Source organism: Ovis aries, chromosome 3 (assembly GCF_016772045.2).
Source record: "Ovis aries strain OAR_USU_Benz2616 breed Rambouillet chromosome 3, ARS-UI_Ramb_v3.0, whole genome shotgun sequence".
NCBI lineage: Eukaryota > Metazoa > Chordata > Mammalia > Artiodactyla > Bovidae > Ovis > Ovis aries.
The window spans coordinates 159954100-159966665 of NC_056056.1; the positions used below are offsets into that span (position 1 = coordinate 159954100).

Here is a 12566-nt window from a genome sequence, read left to right on the forward strand (position 1 = left end):
CAGCACTGGCAGGTGAATTCTTTACTGCTGAATTACCAGGGAAGCCGAATCTGATCCATACTATGAATATACTAGGGCAGGTTGTGCTCCTACAAGGGGAGTCTAAATTTTGGAGAAAAATTCAATTAGAAACTCCATTTGAGCACATATCCAAGCCGCATTCTTTAGTTAGCATCAATTTTAAGAATTAAAAAGATGAGTCAAATGGACTAGCCAAATCTATTTTTCCCTTGTGTTAATTAATCAATTCAAACAACATTTACCAAGTAGCTAGCATATAAAAGTCATTATGTTATGAACAGTAAGAAGGTCAAGATAAGTAAGACAGGTTTTCTTTTTTCAAACAGTCACTCTAATGATGGAAAGTAGATTCATATACAGTTAACAAAGCTTAGCTATTAAACCTAAAATATAAAGTATTATGAGTTGTCATATACTACAGAATCTTGTGTGATTTAACTCATTTCTACATACATTCACATATTTTATAGACAAAACCACAATCATAAAATTATCTGCTCAGGTCATCTGCCATAGCATCATAAAGCTGTTAAGCAATGTTAGGATCTGATGATCAGAATTTGAGATCTAAGAAATAGTACCCTATATCTGAAACCAATGTATTCATTGTTATTCAGATTTTTCATAGACACATTAGCGAAGGTAACTGATTTACTCTTAACAGGAATCCACAATTCATTATTTCCTGAATATAACTTGAATGGGGAAGACAAAATAATTAATTTTCAAAGTTTCCTAGGTTAAAGAGACTGTGTAAAATAGATAGCTAGTGGAAACATACTGTATAGCACAGAGAGCTCAGCTCAGTGCTCTGTGTTGACCTAGGTGGGTGAGGTGCGAAGAGAGGAAGGTCCAAGAGGGAGGGGATATATGTATATATATATACATAGCTGATTGGGCTTCCCTTAAGACTTAGCAGGTAAAGTATCCACCTGCCAGTACAGGAGATCTGGGTTCGATCCTTGGGTCAAGAAGATCCCTGGAAAAGGAAATGGCAACCACTCCAGTATTCTTGCCTGAAAAAGTCCATGGAGAGAGGAGCCTGTTGGGCTATAGTCCAATGGGTCACAAAGAGTTGGACAAGACTGAGCAACTAAGCACAAGTCTACATAGCTGACTCACTTTATTGTACAACAGAAACTAATACAATATTATAAAGCAACTATAGGCCAATTTAAAAAAAAAGAAAGACCACCAAAAGCATATGTATCTAGTCAATTCAGCCTGAAACAAAAAGTCTAATTATTTTCTCTCAGTATTGACATCAACCTCCCAGGAGTCACAGTCTATGTAAGAGAAAGGAGAACACAGTAAGGGTGGGATTAATTTTAATAGGGAAAATATTGTTGAGTGTGCTCAGCTTACCTCCCTACTGATCTCTTGATGTGATTTCAACGTAAAAAGGCATACAGAGGTAAAGAAGATATGGTAAAGAATTTGGTATGTAGTTTTTTTGAAACCTTCCACTAACTCATTCCAGCTAACTTTTTTAATTCAAATAGTTTCTCTTCTTTTTTCAAGTACTCTTCTGTCAAGTCTCAAATTAAAGTTGAAGCAAAGATAGAAAAGAATGGTATCCTTTGTACATTCAGTGTTCAAAAGTTTCTGATGCTACACAGTGATCTATATACTTCCATATGGTTAAGTGCCACGAGGAAAGCCCCTCCCAACTTTCTGTGACTTTTTAACTGCATCCAGGCAAATAAGATGCCAATTAGTGAAGTGTTAGAGAAGTGAGGGTATAAAATAGAAGTAGGAAAAAATGACCAAAGGACACCACAAAGATGCCAAGTATATGTGAAGGAAAATAGAAATAACATTGAATTAAAAGCATACAACATGATCTTTGGTGTGTTTCTAAACCACATATTCAGTAGAGCCATGATACAGTTTGCAAGTATCCAATTGCTAGAGAAAACCTAGGGAATCAAAAAACAAGCACAAACTATTCCAATAGTTCTAACAATGTGTGATTAAAAACTATAAAAGAAGGACTTTCCTGGTGGTCCTGTGGCTAAGACTCCTTGCTCCCAAAGTGGGGGCCTGGGTTCAATCCCTGGTCAGGGAACTAGATCCAGCATGCTACAATTAAAGATCTAGCATGTCACAGCTAAGACCTGGCACAGTCAAATAAATAAAACAAAATAAAATATTAAAAGAAACTATATAAGGAATCATGGCATGTTGCTCCTGGCCTCTGAATGCAGGGCACTAGACAGAGTAAACAGATCCTTCCTCCCTGCCTGACTCTACTTCTGGAAGCTTTAATATTTTGGGATCATTGTTTCTTCCCCACTGTCCCAGGAAAGACTTGAAGAGACATAAGTTATTCATTGATACTGGGACTTGAGCAAAATATGTTGGCAAAATTAATTAATATATTGTGCCTTACAATATACTTATTGTGGGCAAAATCTAAAAAGTGGATCAAATATACCATCCTACCAGGCCTTTGGAATACGCACCACATCACTGCCAAACACAGTGAATGTGGAAGTGACAGAGTAGCAGTTTCTAACCATCCAGTTCAGAGGCTTCCCTCTTCACAGAATGTCTCTGAAAATTCATACCAGGTTTTCTCACTTGCAAAGTAGTTTTTTTTTTTTTTAATCTAAGACACTTTTTTAATAGGATGTTGCATACTTTTCCTGGTACCAAGAAATATGCGTGCTTAAACAGTGACATCAAAACAAGAGACTGACAATATTGGCTAAAACAGAAACACAAACAAGTTGAAGGAATTAAATTGTAATAGGATATGCAATGGGTGAATTTAACTCAGATGACCATTATATCTACTACTGTGGGCAAGAATCCCTTAGAAGAAATGGAGTAGCCATCATAATCAACTAGAGTCTGAAATGCAGTTCAGTTCAGTTCAGTTCAGTCACTCAGTCTCTGACTCTTTGTGACCCCATGAATCACAGCACGCCAGGCCTCCCTGTCCATCACCATCCCCCGGAGTTCACTCGGACTCACGTCCATGTAGTCAGTGATGCCATCCAGCCATCTCATCCTCAGTCGTCCTCTTCTCCTCCTGCCCACAATCCCTCCCAGCATCAGAGTCTTTTCCAATGAGTCAACTCTTCGCATGAGGTGGCCAAAGTACTGGAGCTTCATCTTTAGCATCATTCTTTCCAAAGAAATCCCAGGATTGATCTCCTTCAGAATGGACTGGTTGGATCTCCTTGCAGTCCAAGGGACTCTCAAGAGTCTTCTCCAACACCACAGTTCAAAAGCATCCATTCTTCGGCGTTCAGCCTTCTTCACAGTACAACTCTCACATCCATACATGACCACTGGAAAAACCATAGCCTTGACTAGATGGACCTTAGTCAGCAAAGTAATGTCTCTGCTTTTGAATATACTATCTAGGTTGGTCATAACTTTCCTTCCAAGGAGTAAGCATCTTTTAATTTCATGGCTTGCAGTCACCACCTGCAGTGATTTTGGAGCCCCAAAAAATAGTCTGACACTGTTTCCACTGTTTCCCCATCTATTTCCCATGAAGTGATGGGACCGGATACCATGATCTTTGTTTTCTGAATGTTGAGCTTTAAGCCAACTTTTTCACTCTCCTCTTTCACTATCATCAACAGGCTTTTTAGAGTAGCCATCATGGTCAACAAAAGAGTCTGAAATGCAGTACTTGGATGCAATCTCAAAAATGACAGAATGATCTCTGTTCGTCTCCAAGGCAAACCATTGAATATCACAGTTATCCAAGTCTATGCCCCAACCAGTAACGCTGAAGAAGCTGAAGTTGAATGGTTCTGTGAAGATGTACAAGACCTTTTAGAACTAACACCCGAAAAAGATGTCCTTTTCATTATAGGGGACTGGAATGCAAAAGTAGGAAGTCAAGAAACACCTGGAGTAGCAGGCAAATTTGGCCTTGGAATATGGAATGAAGCAGGGCAAAGACCAATAGAGTTTTGCCAAGAAAATGCACTGGTCATAGCAAACACCCTCTTCCAACAACACAAGAGAAGACTCTACACATGGACATCACCCGATGGTCAACACCGAAATCAGACTGATTATATTCTTTGCAGCCAAAGATGGAGAAGCTCTATACAGTCAACAAAAACAAGACCAAGAACTGATTGTGGCTCAGATCATGAACTCCTTATTATCAAAATCAGACTTAAATTGAAGAAAGTAGGGAAAAACGCTAGACCATCAGGTATGACCTAAATCAAATCCCTTATGATTATACAGTAGAAGTGAGAAATAGATTTAAGGGACTAGATCTGATAGATAGAGTGCCTGATGAACTAGGGAATGAGGTTCGTGACACTGTATAGGAGACAGGGATCAAGACCATCCCCATAGAAAAGAAATGCAAAAAAAGCAAAATGGCTGTCTGAGGAGGCCTTACAAACAGCTGTGAAAATAAGAGAAGCAAAAAGCAAAGGGGAAAAGGAAAGACATAAGCATCTGAATGCCGAATTCCAAAGAATAGCAAGAAGAGATAAGAAAAGCCTTTTTCAGCGATCAATGCAAAGAAATAGAGGAAAAGAACAGAATGGGAAAGACTAGAGATCTCTTCAAGAAAATTAGAGATACCAAGGGAACATTTCATGCAAAGATGGGCTTGATAAAGGACAGAAATGGTCTGGACCTAACAGAAGCAGAAGATATTAAGAAGAGGTGGCAAGAATACACAGAAGAACTGTGCAAAAAAGATCTTCACGACCAAGTTAATCACGATGGTGTGATCGCTCACTTAGAGCCAGACATCCTGGAATGTGAAGTCAAGTGGGCCTTAGAAAGCATCACTACGAGCAAAGCTAGCGGAGGTGATGGAACTCCACTTGAGCTATTTCAAAGCCTGAAAGATGATGCTGTGAAAGTGCTGCACTCAATATGCCAGCAAATTTGGAAAACTCAGCAGTGCCCACAGGGCTGGAAAAGGTCAGTTTTCATTCCAATCCCAAAGAAAGGCAATGCTAAAGAATGCTCAAACTACCACACAATTGCACTCATCTCACATGCTATGTAAAGTAATGCTCAAAATTCTCGAAGCCAGGCTTCAGCAATATGTGAACTGTGAACTTCCTGATGTTCAAGCTGGTTTTAGAAAAGGCAAAGGAACTAGAGATCAAATTGCCAACATCCACTGGATAATGGAAAAAGCAAGAGAGTTCCAGAAAAACATCTATTTCTGCTTGATTGACTATGCCAAAGCCTTTGACTGTGTGGATCACAATAAACTGTGGAAAATTCTGAGAGAGATGGGAATACCAGACCACCTGACCTGCCTCTTGAGAAATCTGTATGCAAGTCAGGAAGCAACAGTTAGAACTGGACATGGAACAACAGACTGGTTCCAAATAGGAAAAGGAGTACGTCAAGGCTGTATATTGTCACCCTGCTTATTTAATTTATATGCAGCGTACATCATGAGAAACGCTGGACTCTAAGAAACACAAGCTGGAATCAAGATTGCCGGGAGAAATATCAATAACCTGGGATTCTTCTACTATATACCAAATACCATTTTAAGTACTTAAAATGCAAATTAACAGTTAGTTCTCACAGCAGCCCTATGAAGAAGATGCTTTTACTGTCTTTGTTTCACAGATGAAAAACTGCATGCTCTGGAAGTTTATAATTACAGGCATTCCCTGTTGATACTGCAGTTCAGTTCCAGCCACCATGATAAAGCAAGTATCAAAATAAAGCAAGTTACATAACCAGTGCACACAAAAGTTAAGCTTACACCATACTATATTCTATTAAGGGTGCAATAGCAGCATTATGTCTAAAAAATGTACACACCTTAATTTAAAAATACTTTATTGCTAAAAAATGCTAAATCATCATCTGAGCCTTTAGTGAGTTGTAACGTTTTCTCTGGTGGAGGGTTTGAAATATTGCGAGAATTACGAATATGTGACACAGAATCACACAGTGAGCAAATGCTGTTGGAAAAAGGGTGCTCCATGTGGAGTTTCCCCAAAACCTTCAATTTGTATAATACACAATATTTGGGGATCTCTATAAAGTAAAGCTCAAATAAAATGAAGTATGCCTGAAGTAAGTATCAGAGGCAGGATCTGAACTCATATACTCAGGATCCATAGCCTACGCTTTTAACTAAAAAGGAACAGGCAGGGACAAGTCAGTTCCCCTAGGAAATCATGTAGCCAAAAGGAATCACATGACATATTAAACCTACCTCAACACCGTGACTGACCTCATGTCACCATGGCATAAACCACTCTGCTCTCAAGCTTCATTGCCTAATCTCACAGTGTCAGGCTCTGTTAGTTTTCTACAGCTGCAGTAATAAGCCATCAGAAACTTAGTGGCTTATAATAACCCAAATTTATTATCATGGTTCTGGTGGTTAGAAATCTCCCTGGGCTAAACTCAAGGTGTCAGTGGGAGGCCAAGGGAAGAATCTGTTTCCTTGCTTTTTCTAGTTCCTAAAAGTCTCCCGAATTCTTGACTTGTGGCCACATTCCTACATCCTCATACCACCAACATTGGGCTGAATCTTTCTTGTGCTGCTCTTTCATTCATCAGACCCCTGGTGAGTACAGTGGACACCTGTAGATTATTAGGGATAATCATAACGTCATCTGAAGAGCAGCCTTACTTCTCTCCTGCCTTGTAACAAAACATTCCTAGGGTGAAGGGATTATGATGTGGGGAGCCATCATTTTGCCCTTATTCTGCCCTCCACCAGGACATACAAAGATGTGTTCATGAAATTTAGATTAAACGCAGAATATAATCATACAGTTGTTCTAGGAACTGTTTCTAATAAACAGGTGAAACAATTTTGTAAACTCATCACAGTTCAGTTCAGTTCAGTCACTCAGTCATGTCTGATTATTTGTGACCCCATGGACTGCAGCATGCCAGGCTTCGCTGTCTATTACCATCTCTGAAAGTGTACTCAAACTCATGGCCATCAAGTTGGTGATGCCATGCGACCATCTCATCCTCTGTCGTCCCCTTCTCCTCCACCCTCAATCTTTCCCAGCATCAGGGTCTTTTCCAATGAGTCAATTCTTCGCATCAGGTAGCCAAAGTATTGGAGATTCAGCTCCAGTATCAGTGCTTCCAATGAACATTCAGGACTGATTTCCTTTAGGATGGACTGGTTGGATCTCTTTGCAGTTCAAGGGACTCTCAAGAGTCTTCTCCAACACTACAGTTCAAAAGCATCAATTCTTTGGCACTCAGCTTTCATTATGGTCCAATGCTCATATCCATGCATGACTACTGGAAAAACCATAGCTTTGACTAGATGGATGTTTGTCGGCAAAGTAATGTCTCTGCTTTTTAATGCACTGTCTAGGTTGATCATACCTTTTCTCCCAAGGAGCAAGTGTCTTTTAATTTCATGGCTGCAGTCACCATCTGCAGTAATTTGGGAGCCCAAGAAAATAAAGTCTGTCACTATTTCCATTGTTTCTCCATCTGTTTGCCATCAAGTGATGGGACTGGATGCCATGAGCTTAGTTTTCTGAATGTTGATTTTTTTTTCTTTTTTTTAAATATAAATTTATTTATTTTAATTGGAGGTTAATTACTTTACAATATTGTATTGGTTTTGCCATACATCAGCATGAATCCACCACAAGTATACACAGGTATACACACATAAACAGGTTCCCCATCCTGAACCCCCCCTCCCACCTCCCCTCCCCATACCATCCCTCTGGGTCATCTGAGTGCACCAACCCCAAGCATCCAGTATCATGCATCGAACCTGGACTGGCGATTCATTTCATATATGATATTATACATGTTTCAATACCATTCTCCTAAATCATCCCACCCTCTCCCTATCCCAATGTTAAGTTTTAAGCCAACTTTTTCACTCTCTTCTTTCACTTTAATCAAGAGGCTCTTTAGTTCCTCTTCACTTTCTGCCATAAGGGTGGTGTCATCTGCATATCTGAGGTTACTGATATTTCTCCCGGCAATCTGGCAATCTTGATTCCAGCTTGTGCTTCATCCAGCCTGGCATTTTGCATGATATACTCTGCATAGAAGTTAAATAAGCAGGGTGACAACATACAGCCTTACCATACTCCTTTCCCCATTTGGAGCCAGTCTGTTGTTCTATGTCCAGTTCTAACTGTTGCTTCTTGACCTGTATACAGATTTCTCATATTCCCCTCTCTTTAAGAATTTTCCACAGTTTTTGGTGATTCACACTGTCAAAGGCCTTGGCATAGTCAATAAACCAGAAGTACATGCTTTCCCAGAACTCTCTTGCTTTTTCTATGATCCAACAGATGTTGGCAATTTGATCTCTGGTTCCTCTGTCTTTTCTAAATCCAGCTTGAACATCTGAACATTCTCAGTTCACATACTGTTGAAGCCTTATTTGGAGAATTTTAAGCATTACTTTGCTAGCATATGAGATGAGTGCAATTGTGCAGTAGTTTGAACATTCTTTGGCATTGCCTTTCTTTGGGACTGGAACGAAAACTGACATTTTCCAATCTTGTAGCCACTGCTGAGTTTTCCAAATTTGCTGGTATTGAGTGCAGCACTTTCACAGCATCATCTTTTAGGACTTGAAATAGCTCAACAGGAATTCCATCACCTCCACTAATTTTGTTTGCAGTGATGCTTCTTAAGGCCCACTGCACTTCACATTCCAGGATGTCTGGGTCTAGATGAGCGTCTAAGAGTCCCCAGTGGAGGCGTGGGTCAATAGTGCCCTGCTGCAGGGTCAGGGGCACTGAATGCAACGGTGCGGGCATAAGTCCTTTTGAAGGAGGACTTATTACTTATTACTGTCATTACCCCTACCTCAGGGCAAACAACAGGGAGGGAACACAGCCCCACCCATCAACAGAAAATTGGATCCAAGATTTACTGAGCATGGCCCTGCCCATCAGAGGGAGACCCAGATTCCCCCCCAGTTAGTCTCTCCCATCAGGAAGCTTCCATAACCCTCTTACAGAATGAAAACCACAATCATAGATTATTAAACAAACTGATCACCATGAAGTACAGCCTTGTCTAAATCACTGAAACTATGAGCCATGCCATGTAGGGCCACCCAAGACTAAGGGGTCATGGTGGAGTATTCTGACAAACCATGATACACTGGAGAAGGGAATGGTAGACCACTTCAGTATTCTTGCCTTGAGAACCTCATACTGCTGCTGCTAAGTCACTTCAGTCGTGTTCTGACCCCATAGACGGCAGCCCACCAGGCTCCTCTGTCCCTGGGATTCCCCATTCAAGAATACTGGAGTGGGTTGCCATTTCCTTCTGCAATGCATGCATGCATGCATGCTAAGTCACTTCAGTCGTGTTTGACTCTGTGCAACCCCATGGACAGCCTTATACAAATAAAACATGAATGAGAAATCCCAACACAATCATTTTTGTTCAAGATACAGTTATTTTTTAAAGGGTGCAAATGACAAAGACAATCAGAAAAAATAAAAAACTTAAAGCCTCCACATATATATTAAAACCAACATTTATATTAGTGATAGTAACAAAACATAATTCTATTGTTATTATTATTGAAATTTATCATTTACTACCTTTATAATATCCTTTTAGTGAAGGAAGGGTTTATATTCAGCTCTATTTTATGTACACAGAAACTGAAGCTTAATCTCTTCACTAAAATCACACAGAATATAGAGTCACAGAAGGACTAAAGATTTAAAGTGTCAACTTTAAAATCTGTTTCATTTTTGAAAGGGATGTGAATACCAGCCAAGCCAATATTCCCATTCACACTGAGTATGCATCCTAAGTAGCTTTAGTCATGTACAATTCTTTGCGACCCCATACACTGTAGCCTGCTAGGCTCCTCTGTCCTTGGGATTCTGCAGACAAGAATACTGGAGTGAGTTGCCATGCCCTCCACCAGGGGATCTTCCCAACCCATGGATTGTACCCACATCTCTTACATCTCCTGCATTGGCAGGTGGGTTCCTTAAGATCCACCACTTCCACAGGCAGCATGATTTAGAATGACTCAGAAAAAATGTTACTATACATTGAGAGTACTCACAAGGGAGCTCTATCAGCACAGAGTCCAAAAGTCCTTTGGTTTCTAAGATTCCTGTGTCTAAGGATGCCCAGGTGACCATCACATCTTCAGATTAACTCCTAAAAAAAAAAAAATCAGAGAATGGCATAATCACTTAAATATTGAGATGCATGATAAAAAGAAAAATGAAAAAATATCCAATTATATCTCTGAAAGACTGGATAGCATGTAGCTTTCCGTTGTCCAGGGTGAAATTACTGTTTGCCTTTTCTAAATCTCCAAGGCTTTATTTCAAACCCTTTTTTAGACAGGGACACGTTTTCTCGTTAAATTACTTCACATCACCACTAACTCGTTATAACTACCATGCCTGCCTTTATATGTGCCTGCCGTTACATTTTCCTGCAAAAACATCAAAGAGATTCACCTCAGTCCAGTGTATTTGGGACTTCAAAACTAACAATAGCTTGTCTTTAACTTTTTGAGACTTTTCCTTCCACTTTTAGTAGGATTAATGAAAAAGTGCGTGTGTATGTGTATGTTTATAAAGCAATAACTTGAAATTTTTACATAAATACATTGACACTATTTCCATTAAATTTATTCTTTTAAAAACTGAAGGAGAATTTCGGTAAGATTTCTGAGCTCTAACAATAAATCAGAAAATTTTGTAAAAGATCATCAAAATTTTACCATCAATTCGTGTATGTTCTTTGATTATATAGTCCTTAAGACAAGTTTTTTACTTCTCCATCCAATCCCATTAATTGTAAAAAATAAAAGAGGATGCAGTAATATTTAACTACTGCATGATTACTAAATTAAGTCAGTTAATATTTGTAAAATGCTAGCACTCATCTCACACACTAGTAAAATGATGCTTAAAATTCTCCAAGCCAGGCTTCAGCAATACATGAACCATGAACTTCCAGATGTTCAAGCTGGTTTTAGAAAAGGCAGAGGAACCAGAGATCAAATTGCCAACATCTGCTGGATCATTGAAAAAGCAAGAGAGTTCCAGAAAAACATCTATTTCTGCTTTAATGACTATGCCAAAGCCTTTGACTATGTGGATCACAATAAACTGTGGAAAATTCTGAGAGAGATAGGAATACCAGACCACCTGACCTGCCTTTTGAGAAACCTGTATGCGGGTCAGGAAGCAACAGTTAGAACTGGACATGGAACAACAGACAGGTTCCAAATAGGAAAAGGAGTATGTCAAGGCTGTATATTGTCACCCTGCTGATTTAACTTCTATGCAGAGTACATCATGAGAAATGCTGGGCTGGAGGAAGCACAAGCTGGAATCAAGATTGCCGGGAGAAATATCAATAACCTCAGATATGCAGATGATACCACCCTTATGGCAGAAAGTGAAGAGGAGCTAAAAAGCCTGTTGATGAAAGTGAAAGAGAAGAGTGAAAAAGTTGGCTTAAAGCTTCAGAAAACTAAGATCATCCGGTCCCACCACTTCATGGCAAATAGATGGGGAAACAGTGAAAAGAGTGGCTGACTTTATTCTTCTGGGCTCCAAAATCATGCAAATGGTGACTGCAGCCAGGAAATTAAAAGACGCTTACTCCTTGGAAGGAAAGTTATGACCAACCTAGATAGCATATTAAAAAGCAGAGACATCACTATATCAACAAAGGTCCATCTAGTCAAGGTTATGGTTTTTCCAGTGGTCATGTATGGATGTAAGAGTTGGACTATAAAGAAAGCTGAGCAGCAAAGAATTGATGCTTTTGAACTGTGGTGTTGGAGAAGACTCTCGAGAGTCCCTTGGACTGCAGGGAGATCCAACCAGTCCATCCTAAAGGAGATTAGTCCTGGGTGTTCATTGGAAGGTCTAATGTTGAAGCTGAAACTCCAATACTTTGGTCAACTGATGCGAAGAGTTGACTCCTTGGAAAATACCCTGATGCTGGGAAAGATTGAGGGCAGGAGGAGAAGGGGACAACAGAGGATAAGATGGTTGGATGGCATCACCGACTCATTGCGCATGGGTTTGGGTGGACTCCAGGAGTTGGCAATGGACAGGGAGGCCTGGCGTGCTGTGTTTCATGAGTCACAAAGAGGCAGACACAACTGAGTGACTGGACTGAACTGAAGAGAGCATAGTATTTGCAACTAAATAAGAAAAGAAGAATGTACTATGAACAATTATTATTATTAATAGTTTTCAGTTAAGTTGGTAAAAATATTAGTTTATATAGATGAATAAATATTAGTTCCTTGTTTATTCCTGACTTGAAAAATATGAGATTTATTCATATACATGTCTTATTTGTCATATTATTAACAAACATAATTAAGGAACTTTCAGATATTATCCAGAAAAATCAAATTGTTTAATAGAGCATGGTGTAATGCAAAGATTATTGAATATTTCACAAAAGTAAAGACTAAGAGGAGAGAACAGAGATAATACAATGTCATTGAGATAGCACTTGCAATGTTACCTGGTTTGACCAGAGAACTTCGACATTGTAGTCTAAAATGGAAGGAATTTCAGGCTGGCAGTCAATCTGCTTACTGTGGAAGTTCCAGG

At 39.5% G+C, this 12566-nt stretch overlaps 1 protein-coding gene across 4 annotated transcripts in view; it reads right to left on the reverse strand.

Annotated features, from left to right (window-relative positions):
* The window catches only part of SLC16A7 (solute carrier family 16 member 7), a 205370-nt gene that overhangs the window by 136462 nt on the left and 56342 nt on the right, over window positions 1-12566 (reverse strand). For all 4 annotated transcript variants that reach the window (XM_015094773.4, XM_060414099.1, XM_012174639.5 and 1 more), the window contains one exon: window positions 10034-10131. The gene's annotated coding sequence lies outside the window, so the exon portion shown is untranslated. The remainder of the gene's footprint in view (window positions 1-10033; window positions 10132-12566) is intronic.